General features: G+C 44.5%; 1 long non-coding RNA gene across 2 annotated transcripts in view; it reads right to left on the bottom strand.

Annotated features, from left to right (window-relative positions):
• Positions 1 to 27234, bottom strand: part of LOC120885280 (uncharacterized) — a 69801-nt gene extending 42567 nt beyond the window's left edge. Inside the window, exon 1 of one of the 2 annotated variants that reach the window (XR_013436446.1) lies at positions 26940 to 27234. This is a non-coding gene — a long non-coding RNA (uncharacterized LOC120885280). The remainder of the gene's footprint in view (positions 1 to 26939) is intronic. The other variant, XR_013436445.1, reaches the window with a different exon arrangement.
• Between the last annotated feature and the right edge of the window lie 581 nt (positions 27235 to 27815).

The raw sequence follows: 27815 nt of genomic DNA, 5'->3' as shown, positions 1-27815 counted from the left end.
AAGTGCTCGGAGGCACCTGGAGATGCTCTATTCTAATGCATACTAGAAGGCCTCCTTAAGACTAGCCTGAGCTCTCCTCTATGGATTGAGTTCAATTAATAATCAGAAACAATGTGTGATGCTGGCTAATGCTGCCTAATGGCAAGGCTGGGTAATTGTGCTCCTCCTTAATGCATGTTCGGGGCACAGGTTCGGCTGGAATTGACATGGCCTATTCCTCCCTGTGTCTGGACACCTCTGTGGTATAATGCTTTGAGGTTCCAGAGAAATGCACCAAACCACTTGTGTGAATTAATGCGTCTGTATAACACTAGCATTTCCTCTTAATGTGTCACAGGGATGATAAAGAAGTGCCTGGAAAGGAGCTAGTGGTAAGGGGGTGTTTAAAAGCAAACTCCGAGGCCTTGTGGCACTATCACAGTGCCCCTAAGTGTTTTGTGGCCAATTTAGAACTACTCAGCATGTAATTCATACACCTGCATCTTTACTGTCAATCAGCTTGACATTTGGTCCAGAAACGACAGAGTTGTTTAGATTTTTTTTTCCCCTTGAAAACAGACCTCAGGGAAACTAATTGTTTGGGCAGCTTTGCCCTTGCATCTAAGAAAAAAAATAAAACCCTCTTGATGCCAGGCAGGATGACACACACCTGAAATCCCAGTGGCTAGGAGGCTGAAGCAGGAGGATTGCATGTTTGAGGCCAGCCTCAGCAACTAAGCAAAACCCTATGTAACTTAGCAAGATCATGTCTCAAAATTAAAAAAATAAAATAAGTTTTAAAAAGGGCTGGGTATGTACCTCAGTGGTAAAGTGCCCCTGGGTTTCTGGGTTCAATCCCCAGTAAAACCAAACCAAACCAAACTTCTAGGTCATGTAACTAATGGTGATTATTATTACTCTGTGGTTTCCAGACTGTTAGCAGAAAGTTTGCATTTTGTAAAAAAGACCAGTTTGTTGCATCAGAAAGAGATCTGGTCCAGAGTAGATTTGAAACTATTCAGAGAACAAATGGGATTTCCCCAAATGTCTGCCATTGTGTGGTATTGAATCACGGTTGTGTTGGGAATCCAGAGTTTGTGTTTTCAGTTCCAAATCTTAGCAGTTTAATACTTGAAGTTTATAATACAATGCCAGCTTCTTCTGGTTTAGGTTGTAAAACAGAACATCTAAGCCCATGGATTCCTGCAGTTTGTAAACTAACCATTGAATTAGTAAAATTGGTTTAGCCATATTTAAGTCAAGACAGTTTCAGGTGTTAAAGACCCAGTGATATTTAGATATTGCCAGAGTTACTGGGGTCATTGGATTACCAGAAGCCTGCAGGTGTCTGTACAAAAGGAGAGAGAAGATAGGGAAGAAATACCTCATAGGTTAGGTCTCTTTTACTTCTGTGTGTGTATGCATGTCCTTCTGGGGAACCTTCACTTCCTTATAGAACATTTTTTCTTACTTTTTTAAATTAAAATTTTTCTAGCCATCAGTAAAAAATAACTTTTTATGTCCTTATTTCTGATTCAGACTTTTAGACAAATGACCTATTGGAAAAAACTGAGTTGGAAAGTTCATTTCTTTCTAGCACTGTAGAAATATCATAATCATCATTTGATTCTTCTAGAGACATGAGCAAGCCTCCCCACATGGAATGAGGTGTTCTCTTCAGAGCTGGTCATAAATCCAGAAAGTCTCTAAACAAATGAGATCATTACTACTGACTTGGCTTTTGCTGAAGGAAGGTGTTATTTCTATGGAATCAACTGAATAGACATATGGAATTGTAGGGATGGATTCAATTTGGGAAATAAAAATATTTGGTCCTATCTAAGACTCCATGGAGCCAGCCTTGGAAATTGGTATGAATGTGAGGTTCTGAGTCACCTGGGCCTCAGAGGACACCTTTAGTGACCACCACATCCAGTCATGCCCCACCTGCTTCAATTACCACCCAGTAATCCATTCATGCCAGGATGTACTGATTAGGTCATGGCTTTCACAATCCAGTCTTCTCACCTCTCAGTACTCCTGCATTAACACTGGAGCTTCTGGTAGACATCTCATATCCAAACCATAACAATATTAATGTATTATAAACTTTATCTTACAAATTGGAAAGTGCAGAACGATGGAAAATGTTACCTTTTCTTCTTAGTAAGCAACACTTCATACATTTTCGTTTCACAACCATCATCTTCTGCTACTTCGATTTGTGTACCCTGTATTCATTCCAACCTCACAGAGCTACTCACCATTTCTCAAAATTCGATTAGTGATGTATTTATCACCATGTCATCGTAACTGTGGAGGCACTGTACCTTGCTTGATGTTTTCTGGTCCTTCCAGTTTTATTCTTCTAGACATCTATTCGATCCACAAAGATCCAGGTCATGCATCAGCATCCGTGTATTCCCACAAGACTTTAAGAAATATATTTAAACTAATTTTTTTTCTTGGTTTGTGTCACTTCTTACCCTGAGTTCTTTTGGGGTAGAAATAATGTTTGGCACACAGTAAGTGTTTGATGAGCACTGAGTGAATAAGGAAAGAAAAAATAATTTGCTCAGTTTTGTGCTGTAGGGGAAGACTCAAGAAAATTTTGCAAGCAGGTAAGATTTTTAAGTGCTTATAATATATTATTTATACAACAGCTTTCTTCAAGGAGCTTAATGTTCTAAAGTCTTTAGCTTTGTTTTATCCGTCCAGATGTACCATTTGACTTTTGAAAATAGGGTAAAAAGTTCTCTGTCTGTCATTCCTGTGGGCAGGAAACAGACTTCTCTCCTTCACATGGATCTGTGTCTTCCTGATGCATTTTAAGCTTGGATACATGAAATTCAAAATTACAGTGATAACCACACTCCTTTCAGCACCCCCTGGAAGATGGAAAGGAAATGGGGAGAACTTCCTGGAAAAGACAACGAAATAAGCCTAGAAAAGAAACAGAACCTTCCAAAATGACACCAAATGAATGACAGAATTCAATCTAGAATCCAGGAGGCCCAACAGGGTTGAAATATTCTGCTACAAGTCCAATGATACCTCTTCACAGTGCAGGGAAAACTGCTGTTCTCACTCAAGTCCAGGAGTTGTTTGGGGATTTTCATTTAGTTCCTTTAATTTGTGTGGCTCATGAAGTGGCCTAACTCTTTAAATGCTCCAAAATTTAAACCAGCCCAAACCAAAAAATTACAAAGAAAGTCATTATACCATAGAAATATGATTTTTTTGGGGGGGATATATTTTTCTAAATAAGTTTCAGGTGATTTCCCAGAGCTGCGAGCTCTCTCTTCCCAGGCGGTGTCTGGATCCCTTCATCTGGTGGATTCCTGTCTTGCTCTTCTTGACTGGGATTGCCTCCACCATCTCGATCTTGGGCTGTTTCTTTGTCCTTTGTGGTGTTTGCAACACCTCCCAATTTAGCATCCTCCTGCCTTTAATGAATGAGCTGTTAGTGTTTCCCCCTCCTACCTCATCATTAATGAAGATGTTAAGGGAAACTGGGCCCATCACAATCCATGGAACACCCCACTAAACACCTCCCACCACCGGCAACATAACCATTTATCATTACCCTTTGTTTACACTCCTCTCAAATGTTTCTAATCCATGTGGCAGTGCTTATAAACCAGCTTGTGGTTGTTTTCCAAGGAAGACAGAGAACCCCTTACTTTGCAGCTTTATCTTATAATCAGCAGAGAGCTGAGGACTCACTTGGTGAGAAAGAAGGGATTTGGTGAGGGAAGAATACAACTGCCTGCAGCCTGATTTTCATTTGTTTCTAGTGATTATTTCCAGGGAGGAAAGAGACAGTAGCCAGAGAGTTGACAAAGGACCCAGATGCCCAGGAGGTGGCAAGGGCAGCCTGCTCCTCTGCCCAAGAGATGCCAGCAGCCTTGGTGAACCCCAGTATGTGTGTGCGGGCATGCGCAGAAGTACACACACTTGCCCACTTGCTTGTGGCTTAAAATAGGCTCACCCTTGCCCTTGGCCCTCAAATGTCGGATGAGGAATGTATGATCTCATTTCTTTCGAGGGATGGATTATATTTGACTTTGATATTCTAGGCTTTGGGAATGGGAAAACAAATAGGACATGTTCCCTGCTCACAAGGAGCTTGGTGTAATGGGACAGACATGACCACTGACAATTTGGTAGGGACAGAGAACCAGGAGCAGAGGAAGCAGTTAGTTCTGAAAGCATATGGTGGGGAGGGGCTCTGAACCTGGAGCTCTCATCATCCTGCTTTGGTTTTGGCTTAAAGCAACCAAAGTTTATTTCCTCACAATTGTGGAGGGTAGAAGTCTAAAATTAAGGCCCTGGCAAAGCCATGCTCTCTTGCTGGGTCCTGGAGAGGGGCTTTTCCTTTCCCTTGAGCTGCTGGTAAGTGATGATGGGCCTTGGTGTTCCTCCTTTTGTGATGGCATAGTTCAAGTCCCCACCTCTATCTTCAGAGGCTGTCTTCCTTCTGTGTCTCTCCAAATTCCCTTTGTTTTAAAATGATATCAGTTATTGATCAAGGTCCACCTTAACCCAGTAAGTATCATCACATTTTATCATCGGAGGTCATTCTTATTTCTCACCATGGTTGTTGATCATTTCAGTGTAACTATCCATTTTCTGCCTCCCTAAGTTATAATCACCCAAACTACATTTCTCAGTTCAGTTCAGTCATGGAAATACCCTAATAATTCATAAGCTTCTTTTTTGGGGGGTGAGGGTACTGGGAATTGAACCCAGGGACATTGAACCACTGAGCCACATCCCCACCCCGTTTTTATATGTTTCATTTAGAGACAGGGTATTGCAGAGTTGCTTAGGGCCTCACTAAGTTGCTGAGGCTGGCTTTGCATTCATTATCCTTCTGCCTCAGCCTCCTGAGCCACTGGGATTACAGGCATGGGCCATCACTCCTGGCCAGCCATAAGCATTTTTATTTGTTTCTTCTTTATAGCACCTGTTTGGTTAGAGTAGACCTTCAGACCAATAGCAGCTAAACACCTTTTCTCTATTCTGCAAATTCCCAAAGCATTGTATTTTCCTCTTTTATGCTGCTTAGTGTTCCATAATTATTTATTTGTATCTTTCTCTCCTACAACATTATGAGGTCCTACTGATAGAAGCCATGCTGTATATTCAAGTGTGACCCCTACAAACTGCTAGCATGCTTCACCTGGTGAATGGACAGACATGTAGATAAATGAACCAGGGAATGAAGGAGTGGATGAGCTAATATTCCCTGAACTAAATACCAAGGAAACTATTTCTCTTTCTGAAATCTTGCCCTCTCATGTTTCTACTTTAAAGTTGCAGCAAATAAGTTGCATCAATGGGGGACACAGGTTAAAAGTATATTACTCTGTTTCACTTAAAAACGAGGATGTGTCTTCTTCTGGCCATTGAGCCTTCTCTGTTTGCCTGGCCTCACCTTTTCATTGCTGTGGGCTGCCAGCCCCTTTGCCCTGGGGACAGGTATTGTGAGGGTTAGAATGGAAGCTTGGTATGCTTTTTCCTCTCGATCATATGGTGCTCCCACCACCACTCATCTAAAACTTGGAAGGAGAGGAATATTCAAATATGCATTTAACTTTTTAATCATTCATCTGATCACTGTGTCCTCTCATTCTCCGCCCCCCCCACCCCTCAGTTATCCTGATGTCTTAGCATGTTCAAGTGGCTTATAAAGGGTATGCACATTCCAAACCCAGTTTGGGGTTCTAAACTGATTGTGATGGTTGGCAAGGGTATAAATATAATCCTGTCCCTTCTTTTTGCTTGCAGTGAAAGTATCAGGGAAAAGGTAAAAAAAAAAAATACTTCCACAGGTTTGTGCAAATGATGTTTGTGGAGTGGGTGGGTTCAGTAGAACAAGTTGGGTGGGACCCTTACAGCTGGCTTGGCCACTAAGAGGCAGTGTGATCCTCTGCAAGTTCTCTCCTCTCTCTGGGCTTCAGTTTCTCTTTCCTTCAGCTCTGTGAGGTCACACAGGCCAAGCTGAAGTAAAGCAAAATGATTCTTGTACAGTCTCAGCAACAGCAAGGCACTAAGCAACTCAGTAAGGCCCTGTCTCTAAATAAAATATGAAATAGGGCTGGGGATGTGGCTTAGTGGTCGAGTGCCCCTGAGTTCAGTCCCTGGTACCAAAACAAACAAACAATAATTCTTGTGAAGATTTACTGTCTGCATTTCTCAGTATACTTTTGCAATTTTAAAGTATAGAAAGGTTTGTATTACCAAGGCCAGTTCTTCACTTTGTGATCATTCTGACCCCTGGCTTCTCATATCCCCCCACCAGCCCCTACCCATTTATGATTGAGTGAGAGGGAGGAAAGTGGGGCGACTGAGTCAAATGTTTCTTCCAATTACTTCTTGTAACGTGTGTGGGAGGAAGATGGAAATTGTCTTTTTCACCAAATTGTTTCATTTGTTTGTTTGTTTGTTTGTATGTAAAGCGGTTTCCACATGAATCCCAAGAAGTAGAAACTCATAGAGTTTCTTTAATAGTAATGATGTCGACATTCAGTGGGACTCAGTAGAATGCTTTTTGCTGGCATGGTGATGCAGCCCTGCAAGCTGACTCAGCTGAACCTACTGAGCCACGTTCATTCATTTATTAATTATTCATGCTTGTACTTCTCCCAAAGATCATACGGAAGGGTACACAATAAAAATGATATTTACAGTAGAATTGTAAAAACAAAGATAAATTAGCCATGTGATGGTGGAAGCAGAGACAGTTGCACAAGGAAGAGCTTTCTTTTGGTTGAGCACATTTTTGATCTTTGAGATTCCTGGCAGCCAAGGAAAGAAAGGAAAAATAATGTGTCACATGGCTTTTATCATGTAGTAACACACATATGTTTCGCTTTCAGAAGGTGGGACAATCTCATTTTATCTTACACGGAACTCTAAAAGGTCAATTTTAATATTTGATTTTCATTTCACCTGGAATTATTTTTAGCACTTCAATAGTGCTTTTACAATAGATGTAAGGTTTTTATTTCATAAACCATCTTTTGTATTTTCCTTCAAATAAAGCTAAATGCACATTAAAATGTAATTTTGAAACATTTCAACTTGGGTTAAATAAAGTAGTTCAAAGGCATAAGCTTTTGTTTTCATTTTGTGATTGAGATCGTACAAATAGATATAGTGGTAGAACTCGGAAAATCCAAAATGGAATTATTTCTTATATTATCTGTCTTAAGATCAATGGCTGCCTGTAGCTTTTGGACAGGATCCAGATAGTTTACTGTCTGAGGATCTAAAATATCTGAAGTTCAACTGCAACAGGTTGGGTTTTTGACAAAATCAGCATTTTGTGGTGTAATTAAAAGTCTCTCTCTTTCTTACCGCATAGAAATTTGTTCTGTGCAAGAGAGAAATGGACTACTTAGTATTTCATGTAGGCTTGGGTTTTTATTTTTAAAGTAAGAGCAATTATACATGTAGGCAAGCCCTCTATATGGCATAGCTTTCTCATTTGGGGAGATAGCCTTGAATAGAAAAGTTGATTCTTGAAGTCCATGGAGGTACTTATGATTTAATATTTCTCAAACTCATTGAACTAGGAAACTCTATTTTACTTAAAGTATGTTGACAGACATTCAGTAGTTGCTTATGAAATAGAAAGCATGCTGAAAAATGTGGTATCCAGATGAACCAATCATTGCAAGAAGTGATCAAAAACTTGATTCATATGTTTAATATACAATAAAGAGTGACTAATATCACAAAGATATGTTAAAATAATAAGACATTAGGCACAACATAGACCAGCAGTCTTCAAAGAGATGTTATATGATTTGATGCTAGTTTGCAATGTAATGAGAGCAGTGTTTCCACTCCTGGACACCTGCTTTGTGAGCTAAGAAAATATCAGCTAGTGATAGACTATGGTAATTGGCACCAAAATAATTAGCTCATTCATTGCAAAACACTGAGGCCTCTACTGGGCTACACCCTAAGCATGGATTTCCTTAGTTTCTAAGATTTTAGACTGGAGGAAGACACAAGAAGCCATCATGGATTTCATCATTGTATGGTGAGTGTGATGGTAGGATAAAGACAGGGACCTCTTAACAGTGTGTCATGGAGGCTCCTAACTAAGACTCAACAGCCAGGAAGTCTTCCTTCAAGAAATGACTTCTAACGTGAGATCTGAAGGATGAAGAAGGTTTAGCCTGACAGAGAAAAAAGCCGGGCATTGCAAGCATCCAGAACAACATGTGCTAGGTAGGCTGAGTGGAGAGACAGTGCTGAGAATGGGCACTCAGGAGGGGCAGTACATGAGGTGCAGGGACCAGCAAATGAAGGGTGGGAAGTAGGTGGTGGTGGATTGTGGGAGCTTTGCCAGCCAAGCCTCAGACATTAGATGTGATCCTGAAAGCAATGGCAAAGGACATTTTTTTTTTTTTTTGCACCAAGGATTGAACTCAGGGGCACTTAATCACCAAGCCATATCCCCAGCCCTTTTTATATTTTATTTTGAGACAGGGTCTCCTTAAGTTGGTTACAACTTTGCTAAGTTGCTGAAGTTGGCTTTGAACATGTGACCCTCCTACCACAGACTCCCAAACTGCTGGGATTACAGGTGTGAACCACCATGTCATGATTTTAAATAGTGAAGTGATAGGGTCAGCTTCACAATTTATCTGACTACTCCTTGAAAATAGACAGGAGGGGTCAAGACTGAAGAAAGAGTTACCACACAGGGTGCTAGAACATGGAAATCCAGGCAAGGTAGGGTTTGTAAGATAAAACTCAATTTCTTCTGATGGATTTTTTTCCCCACCTGAGTGGTAAATAGTGACATTGTTGAGAACAGTTATCAGTGATCGAGAGGCCTGAGAGCAGGGAACAGAAGATTAAATAGCAGAAGAGGAAGTGTGGCCAACAGTTAGAAGCATCTGGGAGGGGAAAGGTAGACGGAGATGAGCAATGACCACGTGAGGCTGAAGAAAGGCATCTGCCCTCCCGTCCACCTGCAGGAACTCTGCTCTTCTCCTTCTTGCTTATGATGTTCCTCGTATCCTCCTGCTGACTGTTTGGTGCCCAGATCCTAGGCTGAGACATGCAAGTTACTTGTACCAGCCAACCATTGTGTACCCCCCACAAATCAGGCCTGGGTTCAAGAGTGTCCCTTCTTCCTCTGGCTTCCTTTAACAAAGTGTTGATTTATTTAGTTCTCAATTTTCTTTATTCCTGGCCTTCTGAGGACAAGGTCTGAGTTAGTCAGCTTTCTGTTGCTAAAACAAATATCTGAGATGATAAAATAATAAAGATAAAAGGTTTATTTTAGCTCAGAGTTTGGAAGATTTCAGTTCAGAGACAATAGCTCAAAAGAACAGTAATGGTCATAATTAGGATTGTTCATTTCAGTACTTACTATGTATTTAGCTAGGAGAAACTTTTCTATTTAAAATTTAAGAGAGGAAACTAAGTTTGTTCATAGCTAAGAGGTTTATCCAAGGAGGAAGATTCAGGAAATTCAAGTAAGAGAGATAATTTGATGAAAAAATCTAATAGAAGCATCCTAAAGTGGAAGGTCAATAGTTCCCATAAAGCAGCTGAACTCAGAATATTCGGGCAAGAAGTGAAGATGTCAGGACTCTTGTCCATTAAGGCAAGAAGGAAAAGTGAGGGTGGAAATGGAGAGAGCCTTCAGGTGGGGAGAAGCTGCTTCAGGAGTCCGATCATGTCATTCTCCTGCCCCATGGCTCCTTGAAGACAAGGAAATAAAACTCTTCCATGGCTCCTTGATGACAAGGAAATAAAACCCCAGCTCCTTAACATGGCAGTATGATGGTCCATGAATGGTTGATCTCAGCCCCCGTGTCTTTAGTTACCCTCGGCCTTTCCCCACCTTTTCCACCTCTGGTTGACTCGTAGCTCTTCTTCCCTAAGCCCACCTCTACTACTCAGTCCAAGCCACCCTGCCTGTCAAAATCCAGAGATCCACAATAACATTACCTCATCTAGAAAGCCCACCTTGAACTTTCCTAGGTGAATAATCCATTCTGTTTCCTGCCATAGGCTTCCATTACTACTGCCACCAACACCCAACGGGCAGGCCATAACCTTCACTGTGTTCCCTGGGAGCTTTCACGGGGCTTGGCTTATATTTAATAAATGCCACTTTGCGACAGCAGGAACCCTATGTTTTTGCTCACTGCTGTAAACTCTGTGTGGGTTTATAGTCCTAGATTAGGCACACAGTGAGTATTCAGTAAATATTTTTTTGATGGATGGATGGAAGGACGGATGAATGGACATCTGTCTATGCAATTAGGGCAAGTATCTACATCTTCAAAAATTGGAATCATATCAAAAAATTCTTTTTTTGTTTTTATTCTTCAGCAAATAGTATGGAACTCTATCCATAAGGAACATTTAAAATAATAATGATGATATTAACTGGGTCACCGATGGGCAATAATAATAATTTAGATTTGCATGTTACCTTTCTTTCAAGGAGAAGATCAAACACTTTAGAACAGAGGTTGCAAATTAATGGCTTGAAAAGTGTTGCATTTAGAAGCTTTTATGTAGGTCCTGGGTCCTCCAATCCTCCTCATTATCAGCTTACACCTTATTAACACTCAATTATCAGCTTATCCCAATAATGTTAGCTACCCAGTCCCTGAAGGTATATAACTATTCAGAAACCATTGCTTCCTCTTTATAGATGAGGAAACAGAAGAGTGATGGGTGAAGTGACTTATTCTAACATAACAAAAGTCCTTGGAAAAGAGAAGACCATGTCCAAGTAACCATTACCTAAGCACTGCAGCCCTGCTCTGAGTGACCAGGCAATAAGAACAGGTACACCTTCCAAAGATTGTAACAAACTTGGATTTCTTAAACCAGCTTCTCCGTAGCCTAAGATACATATTGATTCTAGTAAATTTAGGGAAAAGGACATTCTGTCCTAGTAAGCTCCCTGAACTTCAGTGGCAGCCTTTTCCAAAGAGAAGTCCTTATAGAACAAATGACAATTTCCCCAAATAAGCGCCCAGTGTCTAGATTTGTATATTCATAGAGGGTAAGAGGCTGAGTTGATGTGTCCATATATCAAAGTAAACCCCATTGAGAGTTCAAAATAACTATAATTTTGCCTTCAGAGCATCCCCATAAATTCCTGATCTGGCAAAAACAAATCAAATCCCTCTCCATCCTCCATTCCCAGGTAGCACCTGCCCTGGATTCCTAACCCCAACCACGCCTGACATGAACACAATATTCCATATCCTGCTTGCTCTCTGTCTGTCTTCAGGGAATCAGGGTTCTTCTCTGTTTCTAGCTGTTGTCTTGATGAAATACCCAATGGTCAAACAAACAAGCCTCTAGGAGACACAAACCTCTCAGATGCAGCCTGGTGAGTTATTGTGATGTGCTGGTCACAGACACTCCAACTTCACTAGTGCTAGGAATCTTTGATTCACCAAGAGGTCTGAACAACCCAAGAATGGTTAAGTGAAATGGGAGAGTTAAGTTAATGCTTTGTAACAGAGGGTGGGTTGCAAAAAAGACCCTTCAGGTGGGGGGGATGGTGGGCAGACTCACTTTGAAGAGAGAACTCCTTGCAGTAGAGGCACAGGGATGAGCCACAGTGTGCCTGCGAAGGAGTCTTTTGGAGAGATGAGCCCTGGCAATCTGGGACCTCAACTGATCAGTACTTATTGAGCACCTTTATCACATCATGGAACGTGCTGGGGTGTGGTGATGAAGACCCTATGGTTCATCACACAGAGCTCACCAAGTGATAGGACACGTAGACATACCTGCAATCCAAGTTCCTGTATGATATGAAAGACAAACTAATTGCAGAGGGGACCAAAAGAACTGATTATTTTCTTCAATCAAGCTGAGTTTATGGACTTTGGGAATTAAATCATCTTTTTCCAAGAAGAATAGGACACAAGGAGTGAGGGACAACCTTGGTGAAGATGGCTTGGGCTGAAAGATTATCTATATCAATGCATAAAAACATTTTAGGAGTTTCTTTTCAGGAACCAAGAGAGAGAAAATGCATTCATCCAGGAAGTAATTACTATTGAACTGAAGCAAATATTGACTCATGGCAGGTAACTGAACACCCAAAAGTGTGTAGATGAATACATGAGAATACAATCTCTTTAGGGATTGGAGAATTTTCTGGGAGACTCCCGGGCTCCTAATATGGCTTATTTGGATTTAAATGTAAATAATACCAATCAGGATTTCAAAAGATGAGCTAATAATTGACCACCTTCCTCTGTTAATAGTCCTCTATTCAAAGAACTCAAAGTATTTTCCATTTTAATCTTTGGATCCCTGCAACCTAACTCAATGCTAGGAAAATAGTAAGTGTTCAATAAATGTTGAATGAATAAATGCCAGGATGAATGAACAAGCAAGCGGATGAACATGCAGAAGAGCATATAAAGTGGGTTATAGTCATCCTGCCTATATCCATTAATGCTTCTCTAGCTTTTGGGCAAGACATTTAGCTTTGGGGCAAGACTGTCCCTGAGCCCCAGTTGCCTCATCTCTACATGAAGAGGACAATAGAGACCTCTCAGGACTCTAGGATTAACTGACATGAGAAAATACTTTGGAAAGCACTGAAGAAATTTCCTTTCTAAATCATCATGTCATTTGCACAATAAAAGAACACGTATTATTGGGGGTCCAGAGAGTCACCTTCAAACCACCTCTGTCCAGTTTGCCCTGAATGAGAACTGTCCAGTGAAATCCATTCCTGGAAGAGAACATGCTTTCACTATCGCTTCCTATGCAGGGCAGCAATCATGAAATTCCTAATGCAGATCCATCACCAGAGATGTCAGCATGGCCATTCCTACCACATGGAGCCCAGGAGTTTCTCAGTCTTCGACTTACAGGCAATAAGTTCTATTGTTCTTGCACTGGATTTCCTGAGCCCTAGAATTAAGATACCAGCTGGAGAGGCAGGCTTGTTCACGTGGAAAAGATGCTGATTTATCAACAACCTTTACACACACACGCACCCAAGCATGCACTGCTGACTCTTGCCTGCCCCTGACAGGAGAACTGGGCCATGTGATGACAATATTAATTAGACAATTGCTGCTGAAGAATAAATCTGTAAAACTCTCCACCTGCTTTTCCACGATACTGTGTTTGCACACAACAAGTTTTGGCGGGTCCAAATGGTATGGCTATAGCTTTCTTCAGGATAGCTGTTCCAGAAGAAAGAGTGAGGATGCAGAGAGCACAAAGATGGACTTCTGGGTTGGAACCTGACCTCTGGACCCTTTTTTGCCAGTCACTCATTGTACACAGGGTGCAGCAAAAGCCTAAATGCCATTTTCAGGGTTCTGTAGCAGTTTTATTAGGGAAGTAAGCATCTGCAAAAACACCCTGGAACTCAGACTTGGCCTTCACACAACCTGCATCCAAAACCCTGGTCTGCCTTGGGCTAACTATGTGATCTTGAACCTTGTAGCTGTTTCCCCCTCTCCTTAGTTTCCTGTGGACTAGCCATGTCAATCACCTCATATCCTCAGGACAGGTATTTTCTTACAATCATTGCTTGCTCCGATATATACTATCACCTGGAATCCTCCACATTCCCACTTATCCAAATTAGATCCATCCGAAAATTCTCAGCTCACATCTTCCATCTCCACAACATCCTCCAAGATCTACCAGCTGAATATGACTACACCTTTTGGTGAAGTGTCTAACAACATTTCCAGGGATCTTCCCAATGTGTGTGGCAAAACTCCTTGAAGGTTGCAATTGTTTTTTGTACATCTTTATATTTAAAAAGAAAAAAAACACTTTTTCAACTGAAGGACTATTACTTCCTGGTCTATGCCATATGTCTTCTTTATAACTTTACACAACAAGCTGCAAATGATCAGAATTCAGTTTTCCCAGCAGTGGAATTGCCCAGTATATTTTAGAAATATGCCATAAAGTAATCTTGCCAGGCATGGTGGCACATGCCTGTAATCCCAGCAGCTCAGGAGGCTGAGGCAGGAGAATCGCCAGTTTAAAGCCAGCCTCAGCAAAAGTAAAACATTAAGCAATTCAAAGAGACCCTGTCTCTAAATAAAATACAAAGTATGGCTGGGGATGTGGCTCAGTGGTCAAGTGCCTCTAAGTTTGATCCAAGGTATCCCCTCCAAAAATTAATAAAGATCTTACTTGTGCCTGGTAGTGATTGAAAAGTCACTTAAAAATCAAAAATAAAAACAAAACAAAACAAACAAACAAAGCACCAGCATCAATCCACTCTCAAATGAGCAATATACTCATTTAGTGGGCAAGTTGTTGGGGTTATTTTAAATATTTTATTCTAATTTGTCATATATGACAGCAAAATGCATTACAATTCATATTTCATATATAGACAAAACTCAACACAAAATGGATCAAGGACCTAGGAATTAAACCAGAGACCCTGCGTCTAATAGAAGAAAAAGTAGGCCCAAATCTCCATCATATCGGATGAGGCCCCTACTTCCTTAACAAGACTACTATAGCACAAGAAGTAAAATCAAGAATCAATAAATGGGATGGATTCAAACTAAAAAGCTTCTTCTTGGCAAAAGAAACAATCAGTGAGAGCCTACAGCTTCAGAGCCCACAGCCTACAGAGAGAGCCTACAGCTTAGGAGCAAATTTTTACCACTTGCACATCAGATAGAGCACTAATTTCAAAAAGCTAACCTCCAGAAAACAAATAAACAATCAATAAATGGGCCAAGGAACTGAACAGATACCTCTCAGAAAGTGATATACAATCAATCAACAAATATATGAAAAAATGTTCAACATCTCTAGCAATTAGAGAAATGCAAATCAAAACTACTCTAAGATTTCAACACACTCCAGTCAGGGCAAGTTGTTTTTGATGCCTGCCATGTAGCAGGACCCATGCCGACCTCTGCAGTCACTTACAGTCACTGCTCAGATCATGAGCTAGTTTCCAAGGAACACCTACATCAGAGTTTCTAAAGAAGCTGACCTGAAAGGCAGCTTCTGTCTCAACTCTAGAACTCCCAAAGCAATGCCTTAAAGACTGATACCTATGATCTGGGTTTTAGCAAGCTCCCCTCACGAGTCTCAGGTAGATTGACATTTAAGAGGTAATGCTCCAGGACAGAGATCTTACGGTGGCCATGTGGCTCTAAACTCACATCTGCTGTAGCACGTAACTAAGAGGGCTGTTCACCCAGTGTCTGGAGAGGAGAAGGAAAATGAGCAAGAGATGGCACAGTGCTTTCCAGAGGATGAGAAAGAACAGGCGTCATTGTGCCTGGAGAAGAAATGGTTATGGAGGTCCACATTGACATTCTCCCAATCCCCAGAGCCTCATAAGGATTATGATAGTCCTAGTTCTCATCTGTGGTGGGGGCCCTGCAGGGGACTGTGGAAGTGTGTGTGCCACTCATGGAGTGGTCAGTGTTCCACAGGCACTAAATGGAAGAGTCAGGTGCAGAAAACAGAACTGATTTCCATCCAGAAGCTTCCATCTGAAGGTCCCAGGAGGCCAAAAATGCATGAACAAGTGATACACTTTTGCAGGTTTCTTTTCCTTCTGAGATTTAGAGAATCCTTATTTACACTAGGCTCCAGTATAAACAGCTGTTGACATTTAAAAAAAAAATGTCTGTCAGAAAGGTGACTACGGAAATTAAGAGGTGTGCATGAACTAGGGGCTTGGCAGTCTTGACCTGGCTGGCGTCTCCATAAAGCGCAGCAGCATGGCATCAAGGGAAAGGGGCTGGATGTGGGGTCCAATGGCTTTGATTTGGGTCCTGGCTTTTATGGCTACAAAGGTAGCACTGGAGTCCAACATCTTAGCACCTGGTCCCCAGTCTCCTAATCTGTGCCACTGCCACCGTCAAACCCACCTTGCTCATATCCCAGAATTGTTATGAAAGGCCCAGTAGGAGAACCTGCATCCAAGTACTTGCAGGGCTGAGGAAATAGCTCAGATGGCAGAGTGCTTGCCTTGCATGTACAAGACCCTGAGTTCAATCCCCAGCACCACAAAAACAAAAGGAAAGTACTTTGTAATACATAAATTGTTTAAGAAAATCTTTTAAAATTTAGTGATAAATATAATTCCACAAGCATTTCATTGGTGCTATATTTTCCAAGTTCCTTTTTTAATTGTGTGGAAATAATTCAGATGGAATTCATGTTTTATGTAGATAGTATTGCTTCCTGAGTCATCTTTTATTGAGCCAAGTGATAGGGGAATTTTTTTTTTTTTTGAGGAAATGTGGGGAGATCCAGTGTATGCCTTCTGACTTCGAACTACAAGGGTGGAATGGCTGAACCAATCAGTGAGCCTGGGAGAAGGACCTGTGCAGTGTGAGCTGGTCCCTTCCTGGTTTTCCCTTTCAGATCACCCAGCTATAGGACTGATGAGCTCCTACTCTTTGTCAGGCCCCATGTGAGGCTCTGGGGAACCAGCACCAAATAGAACAGACACAGATCCACACAAATTAGCTTTTAGAAAGGCATACTATCATGTCAAATAGTAAAAAGCAACATTCAAAAAATGAGATAAAGTAGAAGACAATGACAGAGAGAGCAGCTCTTTCAGACAATGGCTGGGGAGGCCTCTCCAAGGAGACAGCAGCTGAGCAGTGACCTGAATAGTGCCAGAGAGGGGACAGCATGTACAACGGTCCTGAGGCCAGAGTGAGCACAATGCTCAAGTAACCCCAGGAAGGGCTCCATAGCTGTGTGAGCAAGGGTGAGGGGGTGGGTAGGGGTGGAAGGAGGTGAGCACTGGGCGGGTACATCATGGACAGCCTGCAAGGCAGAGATAGAAAGCTTGGAGATTTCTTCTAATAAGAAACCATGAGGAGTCTGATACTTTTAAAACATCACTCTGGCTGCTGGGTGGAGAAACTTTGGTAGCGAGAGAGCAGCAAAGAAAGCAGAAGGGAAGGTGTTCAGGTTGTCCATAGGGAAATGAGGATGGCTGGAATTGCCAATGTGGTGGAGGGCTCGAGTATGATTGGAAGTGAGCTAGGATTTGTTGGAAGGTATTCAATGAAACTTCACGTCCAGCTGGAAGGAAAGTGAGAGAGACCGGGTGGTGAGGATGTTCAAGGGCCTCTGCCTGAATAGGTGCCACTGTTAGGCCACTTGGGGGCCCTGGGGTTTAGGACCTGGGAAGCGGCAGGTTTGGCCCTAGGTGTTTGGTGGCAACTGAGGACTCAGATACCTTGCTTCTTCCTTCCCTGGGGAGGGGCCTGGGCTGTCCAGCTCCACCTGGGACCACCTGCAAAGGTCAGTCTAGAATGAGAGGAGCAGACAGCCTCATCAGGACCACAGGTCAAATCTCCAGTCCTGCAGCTATGAGCTCCTACTTCTCAATTACTCCAAACTGGAAAAGAAAGATCATTTAGAAGTTCCCCCAAAGCTACAACACTACTGATGAGTTATAACATGGAAGTTCTCAACCTGTAGCCAGAGTTCATAAGTAAGGAACCTGTGAAAATATTTGCACACTTGGAATTTCTGCAAACAAAATCAATCCCACATATCTTCCAGCTCTGTAAATTACCTTCACTCCTTCCAGATGGGCTGGAAATTGTCAGACAGAAGGAAGTCCTATCTGAGAAGGCCTAGGGATCAAGGCCACCGTAAAAGCTTCTTGATTCCTCTCACCCAGTGTGACCCACCCAACCCCACCACCCACTGACAACCCAGCACCAGAATGAAATAACACCCAGCAACCTGGAGAGATCTAATCAGAAATGGATATGGTAACCAAAAGGCAGGAGACATGGAACACTGAGAGAGCTGACAGTTATTGACCCAGGCACTGCTCACAGTGATTTATAATCATCCCATTTCATCTGTGTGCTCTAATCTCACATCTTATAGATGAGAAAAATTAAAGGCTGGGGAAATTAAGCAACTTGCCCAAGATCCCCTGTTAGAAAGGAGCAGCATCTGAAGTCTAGCCCAGGCCTTTCAATTCCAAGGCCCAGGCCCTGAGCCACACGCTTCTTATCATACCTACTAGAAGCTTCTGTTTCCCAATGCACCCTCGTCACTCTTAGCAAGATGTCTCTGCTTCCTCTGCTGTGGTACATGTCCACCCCCACACGACTGTCAGTCTCTATTTTGCATGGAGACTGGTGGGTCTTGACAAATGGAAAGGGATTGTGCAATTAGACACTGTCAGGAGCAATTGCTGCTGTGGGGGGAGCGGGGAGAGTGTGTGGCTTAGCGTCTGCTCTATGTTTGACAGGGCCATGTTGTGACTCATAGGCGCACAGGGCGGGGGGGGTTACTGAGAGCAGCAGCACAGGAGGCTGCCTGTCAATGTCCCAGCCAGGAGCTGCCTGCAAATGCTTCTGGCTCCGTTGAGATGGCTGAACTTGAGCCCAGCCCAGCAATCAGGCACATTAGCCCAGTCCTTCCAGCCTCAAACGAAAAGGTTCTGGTCCCTGCACAAGTAAGAATTCTAATGCAATCTGAAAATACACACTGACCTTAGGTGATGCAGCCTGTCTCCTGAGAAGATTTGGGGGAAAGGAATGAAACAAGGAGATTTAAATAGCAGATAATTGCAAACATGTTGTTTTTTGGCTTAGAAGGTATTGTATGGCTTTTCATTATTATTATTATTGTTGTTGTTGTTTGGAAAGTTGCTTTAGTTTTCAGATTAAATCTCAAGTTTTCAAGTCTAAGTCTTTTCTTCGTTTACAATCCTTCAGGAGTGTTCCATTGCAATGGGGGAGGCTGTCACCACCTGGACCCTGCTCTGTAGCTATACCCAGTGAAATGGGCTACAGTAGCAATATTTTTGGAGTTCCCAGAATGTTCTGCCTTCCCCTCTTGCTGTGCTTTAGGTGAGTGTCCACAGGGGGGCACTGTTGGAAGGTGCTGTGAACCTTTGTGAAGTGGGGCCCTGTGGAGGGTCTTTAGGTCACTGGAGGTGTATCCTTGAAGGGGATTGTAGGACCTGCACCCCTCTCCTTCCTCTTTCTCTCTCTTTGCTTTCCTGGCATATAAGATAAGCAGTCTGCATGGTCATGTGCTCTGGTCATTAATTATGGATTGGAACCTCCAAAACCCTGGGCCAAAATAAACGTTTTTCTCTTTATCAGTTAATTGTGTCAGGGATTTTGTTATAGTAATTACAAACTGACAATACATCTCTTCTTCCGGTAATTCAACTACTCTTTCCTAGTGGGAACCTCTATGGCCCAGGAGCACTGTTCCTTGTCTGTATCTGCCCAAGGAGAGGCCAGGGATCAGGACCTGCCAAAGTCTCTCCTTCCCTTCCCCTCAACTGAGAGGCCTGGTGACCTGGGTGAAAGTATCTCATCACAATACTTGCTATCTGGAGGCTGCAAGAGAGGTGTCGATCTTTACCTAGATCCCCAAGGTCAATGGAACACATGGACGGAATACTTTAAGAACTGTTTCCCCACTCCATGACCCACAGTGGAGAAATCCTGCCTCAGTGGGCTAACCTAGAAGACAGAAGGTCTGAAACAGACAGAGAAAGATGCCTGGTAATTGTATCTGACCACCTGGAGCCAGTCATGCTTGTAGCCCCTGAACTTTAGAGACTATAAGTAACATATTTAAAATGTTTTTTTCTTTCTCTTTAACTATTTTGGGTTTATTTTCTATTATTTGCAATGAAAATAAATGAATGGTTTTTGAAAGCACTTGTCTTTTCCATTTTCAGTGGTGCTTTTGCATGAGCTATTCCTGGTGCCCATAGTTTGGGTCCTTGTCCACCAGATCTGGCCAGGGCTCAGGTCAAGTGTCCTCACCTCTGAGAAGCCTTCTGTCCATGCTGTCTCCACAGAAGCTAGGAGGTCACAATGTGGCATTCCCAAAGCACTGTGAGGTCACACTGTGCAGTAATCCCTGGTGGGTACAGATACCTCCCTGATCTGGTTTAAGTGTAAAGGTTCATATGCTAGAAGTTTGGTCTTCAGGTGGCCATGTGGGAAGCTGTAGGGGAAGCCTAATAGAAAGTGGTTTTGTCATTGGGATTGGCACTGTAATTCTCATGTCCCCATTATTTCATTGTGATCAGGTCACCAAAAAGAAAGAGAATGATCCCTGCATTGCTCTGGCTTCCTGCCTCCCCTGACACTTCTCCCTCTTGCTCATGTTTCTACAACAATGCTGTCAGTCATGTTGTGATCTAACTCTGAAGCTCACTTCAAGACCAAGATGCTGGCACCATGCTCCTGAATCTACAGAACTGTGAGCTAAATAAACTTTCCTTTATAAAGTTCCCTGCCTCAAGTATTTTGTTAGAGTAACAGAAAATCAACCAATACATTCCCCCTCTAGACTGAGTGCTTAGGAGAGAAAGGGGGTTTGTTTCCCATATCTTTAGTCCAAAACAGATGAGAGAAGGAAGGGATAGCAGAACTTGAGGTTCCAGAGCAAGCAAAGAAGTCTGAAAAAATGGATTTAGAGGAAAAATAAAAGAGGAAGATACCCAGCCACCAAGTGTCCTCTCTATAAGGAATAAGAAAGTCTACAGGGGGAGATAGAGGGACTCTGAGACCATTAGCTACCCCACACCTGATCCTGCCTCAGAAAACAGTTCTTTTATTAAACTCACCTGAGTTGCCTCATTGGCATATACTCTTTGTTTTTTGCTGGACACTGGATGAAACATGTAGCTATTCCAGTATTCCCTCCCCATCCCCAACCAGCCAAGGCTTGAAAGAGACGCATGGCTGGTGATCTCCAAGGCCCAGCACAGGATGCAGAATGCTGAGAGCTGATTGGGCCAACAAGAACAAGAAGCCTCAATGGCCTTCACCACAACACATAGCAACAGAGCTAAGAATAGGCCTCTGGCCTCCTGCCACTAGCCCACCCACAGCCTCTCCTCTATCCTTCATTGAAGGTACACTACACAGGGCCCTCCCTTAGAAAGACCAACTTCTACCCCAAAGGAAATGACTCCATTTCATTAAGCTAACTAATGTTACTCCTGAATGAAGGGGGCGTCTGGGGGTGTCTTTTGGAAAGAGAAGGAAGATCTGAGCAAAATAAGTCAATCCAAAGGAAAAGAGCAGGCCCAACATTGCAGGCTCAGGGTACCACATGCTGGCTCACCTCCAGAATTTCAGATACAGTCAGCAGTTGCCCAGTGGCCCAGCCTGTCCTGTGCTTGCAGTCCACGCTCAGCAAGGCACTCTTGCCGCCCAATGCCTCCCCAGTCCTCTGCGGCATCAGCACTGCAGAGGGTGTCCTGGCTGGAAAGTGAACCCCAGGCTGGGTTCCACTCCAGCTCTGCCACTAGCTAGCTGTGTGACATTAAGCAACCCACTTTCCCTTTCTGGCCAAGATTTTCTCCTCTGTAAAACGAGGACAACAAATCCTGGCCTCTAGGGGACTTCCATTTCTGTGTCGCTGGGTTTTAGTGACTTCCCAGCTGTGTTTCTGCTTTGGGTAGTGCAGACTGTAGGTGGCATGGCAGAGCATTTGGCCTTCCTGGCTGCTGGCATCGATGTCATGGCGAACACCTTTCCGCCCATTTCCAGTTGCCCCTTGGAGAGCAGGTCTACCCTGGGTAAAGCTTTCATCCAGAAAGGGCAGAGACAATTGGGAGGGAGTACCACGTTTCTCCACAACTCCCTGGCCCCTCCCTCGTGAAAAGGAAGGGTACCTTTACAGGGCTCCTGGGAAATTTTTTGCTCAAATAATTGTTGTAGATGGAATTTATGTCCCCCCCCAAATTCAAAGGTTGAAATATAATCCCCAGGGTGATGATGTTCAGAGGTAAGGGCTTTGGAGGTGATTAGGTGTAAGAGCAGAGTCCTCATAAATGGGATTAGTGCCATTATAAAAGAGACCCCAGAGAGCTCTCTTGGCCCTTCCTCCATGCGAGAACATAGTGATAAGATAGCCATCTGTGAGCTAGGAAGTGCACACGTACCAAGACCTGGCCATTCTGGCCCCCGATCTTGAACTTCCATCCTCTAGAACTGTGGAATATGAATTCCTGTTTGGTATAAGCTGCTCGTCTTTGATACTTTATTAATGTGGCCCAAATACACTAAGATGCCAATGCAGGCAGGTTATCTCAGGAAGTTAGAGAAAGTGGGGTAATGAGGTCTATAGTTGGCACTTAATCCATATGGAAAGAAGACTTTGACTCTCTAGCATCCAATGAATGACATTGCTAACACCAGTCAACAAAATATAGGGTTTGGCTCCCAAGGTGGGTGGATGTGGCACATTACTCATCAACCCAACCGTAAAAAAAGGAAGACTAACTCAAAGACCTATAAGACAGGGACTAAAAATTTACTTCCTTCCTGGAGCATTCCGTCCCTTCTAAAATGATCTCATTTGCATTTCCAAAATGGAGCCTTGTTGTGAAGGAGAAGGGTTCAACTTGGCTTCTTCTTAAAGATGACATAGCACTTGTCAAGCGTCCTACCAGATACTTCATCTTGTGAGACCTGGTATCATGCTCATCATGATTCTGAAGAAGAGCAGCAAGGGACATGGCAGGGCAAGGTGGAGAGACTTTGTAAATCACATTGATCAAAGATGGAATTTCCCCTAAATTTATGGTCTGCCCAGGGACAGACTAGAGGGGATGGGGAGAAAGCTGGATTGCCGAGGGCCACCCCTTATGTAGTGCTACCTTAAGAGTAGCTCTGCATGCAAAGTCATACTTGAGAAGGAGAGATAGCTAGGTACCTGGTGGTGACAAAGACCAGGCTCAGTGAGTTTGGTGGAGGGGGCTTCTGGGGAGAAGTGGAGGCTCCTGGGTAACATCAGCTCTTCATGAGGAAGAATTGCATTCAGTCATCCCTGATGATTGTGGAAGAGAAGGTGGGAAGGTAGAATGAGGCCTTGCTGGCAGAGTTCCATTCTAGTAGCACTAGGAAAGAATGAATCCTTGGGAGGAGCTCAAAGATGGAAGCTCCTCCTCCCATATTCCTGGGCACCACCAGCCTCAGCAACATGGGGCTCCAGTCCCGAACCTCCCTAAGACCAAAACCAGCCTTACGGTTAAGATTGATTGCTCAGCAGAATACCACAGACACTAGGATGGCAGTATGTAAAAACATGGATGTGTAACCGATGTGATTCTGCAATCTGTATACGGGGTTAAAATGGGAGTTCATAACCCACTTGAAACAAATGTATAAAATATGATATGTCCAGAGCCTTGTAATGTTTTGAACAACCAATAAAAAAAAAGATTGATTGCTCAAAAGCCTCACTCTTCCTATTGACACAATTTGTATGTCCAATATGGGCCAACAGTGCTAAGAAGGAAACCAGATATCCAGGGAGAGTGAGTGAGCTATGCTGAAGCCCTGACTAGCCTGCACCACTTCAGTCATTAAAAATTCATGAAGTGCCCTTCTGCAAAAAAAGAGCTATACCAATTCCCCTAAAGGGAGAATGTCAATATGGCTTTTTTGGTCCTGCCAAGTGTTTATTAATGCACTGATTAGGTGAGAAGTAGTCACTTCCCTGTGTTTAAAGAGAAGAGTGAGAGAATACAGTAATCCTAGCTTCCCTCTTTCTCCATAAGGCAAAATTTCAAATAATAAGCAGATCTACAACAGATGGACTGGTTTTTAGCACTCCTGAGGGGGAGAGGATGGAGCCAGTCTGTCTCTGTCTCTCTCTAAATCTAGAGAGAATGTGAGCCAGCGTGAGTGAGAGGATGTCTGCCTATGTGTGTGTGAGAATTAGGGAGAGGAAGAGGGAAAGTGGAAGAGAGGCTGAGGAGGGGGAACAGGCAAAGGAGAGAGAGAGGAAGGAGGACCATGAGAAGGAAAAAAAGAAACAGAACCATAACCCAGGAGAGACCATAAAGAATTTGAGAACAACCAGGCCCAACAAGGGAGAAGTCAGACATAGAGTGGGGTGGTTGGGAGAGGGAAGGAGGGCAAAAAAAATCTAGAAAACAAAGCAAAAAAAAAAAAGAATTTTTTAATACAGGAAGTCACCGATTCTGAATCAATAACTAACCATTTAATTCGTTAGCTGAATAGAGCACTTTATAAATGGAGGCCTTCAGGAAAATGAGCTCATTAAAAGGTGCCAGGCGGGATTCAGGACAACTGAGACCTACTCCCAGCCCTGCTGCCTGTGGACTGGATGGCCCTGGCAAGCCCCCCTCATCTGAGGCCCTTCTACAGTCTGTCAAGGGTGGGAGATGCACTAACAGAGGTCGAAATTTCTTTCCAATTCTGTCAATTAGGCTATGAACAAAGAGAACCATCCTGAAGCTCAAGCCTTTAAAGAAATGGAGGCAGTGGGATGGCTCTGGGACCATGCTTGCCGTTCTCTCCCTGATTAGGACCATGGTAGTCCTGACCCCAGTGAGCCTCTGGTTGCCAGAGTCATGGAGACGGAGCTTTGGGGACACCATGGCAAGGGCCCTGTGGGTTCCTTACTATGTGACTCCCTGCTAGGCCAGTACATGCTCTCCCTGGAAGGTTCTCTTCTCACTTACAGGTCACGTTGACCTCTCCCCCAGCCTCTCCTTCCCACATGTCCTTACCAAAATGCCCGGTCTTCCTGCATCCAGCAAGGCTGCATGCACTGTGCTGTGTTTTTGCACTGATACTTCTTGTTTGGGGTTTCTCGTTTTTTTCTTACTATTGTGTTGTTCTGAAGGCACAAAAAATTTTCAAATGCCACCCATGAACAAACGTGAGCAGCATGCACCTCCATTTCCAGATATCTAATTGGTTGATCTTGCTTCATTAAACTGTTTGGAGAGAAGACAGAGGATGATAGTTAAGAAGGTCTCTGCAGCCAGCCCACCTGGATTTGAATCCTTGCTCTTCCCCCATGAACCTTGGGCAAGTTACATAAGCTCTTGTGTCTTGGCTTTTTTCATCTGTGAAATGGAAATGTTCAGAGGACCTCCCTCTTGGGGCTACTGTGAGGGTGAAAGGTGTGGCAGGTAAAGCTGAAGAAGTGTGCCCGTCATATTCTGAGTACTTAACCAATGTCAGTCCTAAGGACTAAATTCTGACTAAATTATTTTGTATCCCAAGACAGCACCATCAAAGATATCACTTCTTAGCCTCCTCTTTGTACCATAAGCTATACTTCCACTTGAATCACTATTAATGGTAAGAACTGACACTTCCAAGTTTATTCTCTTCTGTGGTCAAATTATTTGCATTGACCTCCACATTTAGCATAGATCCATAAATGCTCTGAAATGAATGGAATGCAGATTTTGACATTACCCTGCACCTTTCTTGCCAGTAGGCAGCCACCAAGCTCCCCTCTGCTTCGTTCCCGGTTCAAGAGTGAGTCATACACATCCTCTCTAACTTGGGTTCTCATTTTTGCTATAATCCATTGTTACTCTGCATATTTTTTCTCCCTCTGCTCTCTGCCTGCAAGTTTCTGGCTGCTTTCTTTCACAAGATCTTTTCACATACCACACAGCCAAAGCTCTGCTTCTTTTTCCATTTTGTTAAGCCTTCCAAGAATCCACCCCAAAGAAGGAGTGAAGAAATAGCTACCTTCTGACCACGCATACTCAGCAAGCGTGGCTTGGAGTCCCAGTCCATCATTAATGTCCTCTTGAATCCAGCCAAGTGTATCTATGTTTCTTATGGAAACAAGGGACCTTGGTTCCTCTAACTAAACAATTTTGACCAACTGAGGTTGAAGACTCTCTGTGCATCTGGGTTTTCTTCCAATTTCCAATCCCTCAGGTGGAAGGAATTTTGTAAATTCATAGACAAACCCCTGTCACCTTCATGTCCAAGTCCCTCTGGCCCAAGCAGCCCTTCTAGACCTGCCTGGTGCTTACCTCCCCTGGCACTCAGAGCTGTTTCTCCTCTCCCTGCCAGGCTCCCTTCTCCAACCCCACCCTTGATCCACATGGGATTACCTGGCAGCTCTGAAAATGTACCAAGGTGTCTCAAACTTCTGGCTTTGCACATGTGCTCCGGGCAAGAATCACTCCTGATTGCATCTTGGCTTTCTGCCTCCTAGAGGTCTTCTTGGTTCCCTTCCCTTCTGCCTTCTTTCACACCTCACAGCCCTCAGAGCAGGCACTCTCCTCTCTCTTCCCCGAGCCCATGTGCGCCCTCTTCTTGTCACACACTAAATCAGAGTGGTTTCTGGTATTCCCTACTCCTTATTCAGCATTCTGAGAGCAGAGCCAATCTCTTCTGTCTCTAAATTCTCAGGCCCCTCCACAGTCACAGACTCTCAGTGAAGAATTTCCCGACTTGACTTCAAACAAAACTGAGTTGAAAAGAAGTAAATAGATCCCTTGAATTTCTTTTGCCTATCTAATTGGAAATTAAAGGGATGCAAATGGGAAAAGAAGAACTCAAACTATCATTATTTGCCAACAACATGATTCTATACTTAGAGGATCCCAAAACCTCCACAATCACCAACCCTTATGCCACAGCGGGATCAGCAGTCACGGAGTGTCCCAGTCTAGCCCTGCAAATGCTCACGGTGCAGCCACACACCACTTCCCAATGGAGCCCCAGAACGCCCCCAGCTTTCCGGACACTCAGGTCCAGGTGGATTCAGAGCCTCGGAATCACCACCACCCTCAAACCCGACCCAGCGCGCTGCCAAGGGTCTGCACGCCAAGCAGGGTGAAAGGACTTCCAGATGCCCCAAATCAGACCGCACCAACGGTCCCCAAGCCGAACCGGCCACCGTGAGTCCTCCCCACCCAGCCCGGGCCAGCTGCCCAGAACCAAGCTCCGCGCCACCGGCCTCAGGCCATGAAGCCGACGCGGGCGTGGGGACCCGGGCGAGCCTAGCCCTGCCCGGGCGCCCCTCGGCTCCACGCTACCGAGGGCCAAGCGGGGGCTGCACTGCAGCGGGCGCCCAGCCCCCGCGAGTCAGGCGGGCCCGGGTGCCATCCGCGGCGGCCGGCGGAGACCATCGAGGCTGAACCCGAACAGTGCGCAGGCTGGAACCGCACTCACCACAGCGCGCGTGCTCGGCTTCGGCCCGGCTCGGGCTCCCGGTTAGCGGCTTCCGGCTGGCTGCTCCGGCTGGCGGCTCGGGCTGGCGGTTCCGGCTCCGACTCGGGCTCTGGCTCCCAGCGCGCTGCGCAGCTCAGATGGCTGGGCTGGCTGGCCCAGGCCGCGCGTCTGGCTCCCCGCTGGCAAGCGCAAGGCTCTGGCGCCCACTCCCGGGAAGGCGGGGCCCGCCGCGAGCCAATGGCGGGGCGCGGGAGCCCGGGCCTGGGCTGCGCAGCCAATCACACTCGGAGGCCGGACTGCCCCTCCCGCCCCCCCCCCCCGCGAGCCCTTTAACCCTTGGCGCCCTGGGAGCTCCAGGCCAGGGCTGCCTGGGGACCTCTGAGGGGCCGGCGCGGGCTCCAGCCTCGGGCTTCAGGGTGCAGAGTCCAGACCCGCCGAGACTGGCTTTGAGGGCAGGAGGAGTCGGGGAGAGGCTGTGTGGTGTCCCGTCCGGGGCGCGGGAGTCTTGGCGACCTTTGTCTCCTGCCTGGCGCCTGCACTGGAGTATGACCCGGGGCTCTGCAGCTGCGTGTGTGTGTGTGTGTGTGTGTGTGTGTGTGTGTGTGTGTGTGTGTGAGAGAGAGAGAGAGAGAGAGAGAGAGAGAGAGAAAAGGGGGAAGGGATGGATTCTGCATACCTGTGTGTTTATGTGTGAAGGAAAGACAGATGGCTATATTTGGGGATTGTTACTGCACGTGTGTGTGTGTGTGTGTGTGTGTGTGTGTGTGTGAGAGAGAGAGAGAGAGAGAGAGAGAGGGAGAGAGAGAGAGGGAGGAGTGGGTGTGGGAGGGAAGCAGAGAGGAGCACCGGCTCTCCAGGCGTGTGCATTGGTAGATT

This window comes from Ictidomys tridecemlineatus, chromosome 3, assembly GCF_052094955.1.
Source record: "Ictidomys tridecemlineatus isolate mIctTri1 chromosome 3, mIctTri1.hap1, whole genome shotgun sequence".
Lineage (NCBI taxonomy): Eukaryota > Metazoa > Chordata > Mammalia > Rodentia > Sciuridae > Ictidomys > Ictidomys tridecemlineatus.
The sequence above is the reverse complement of the archived record's forward strand: the minus strand, read 5'-3'. Positions and strand labels throughout refer to the sequence as shown.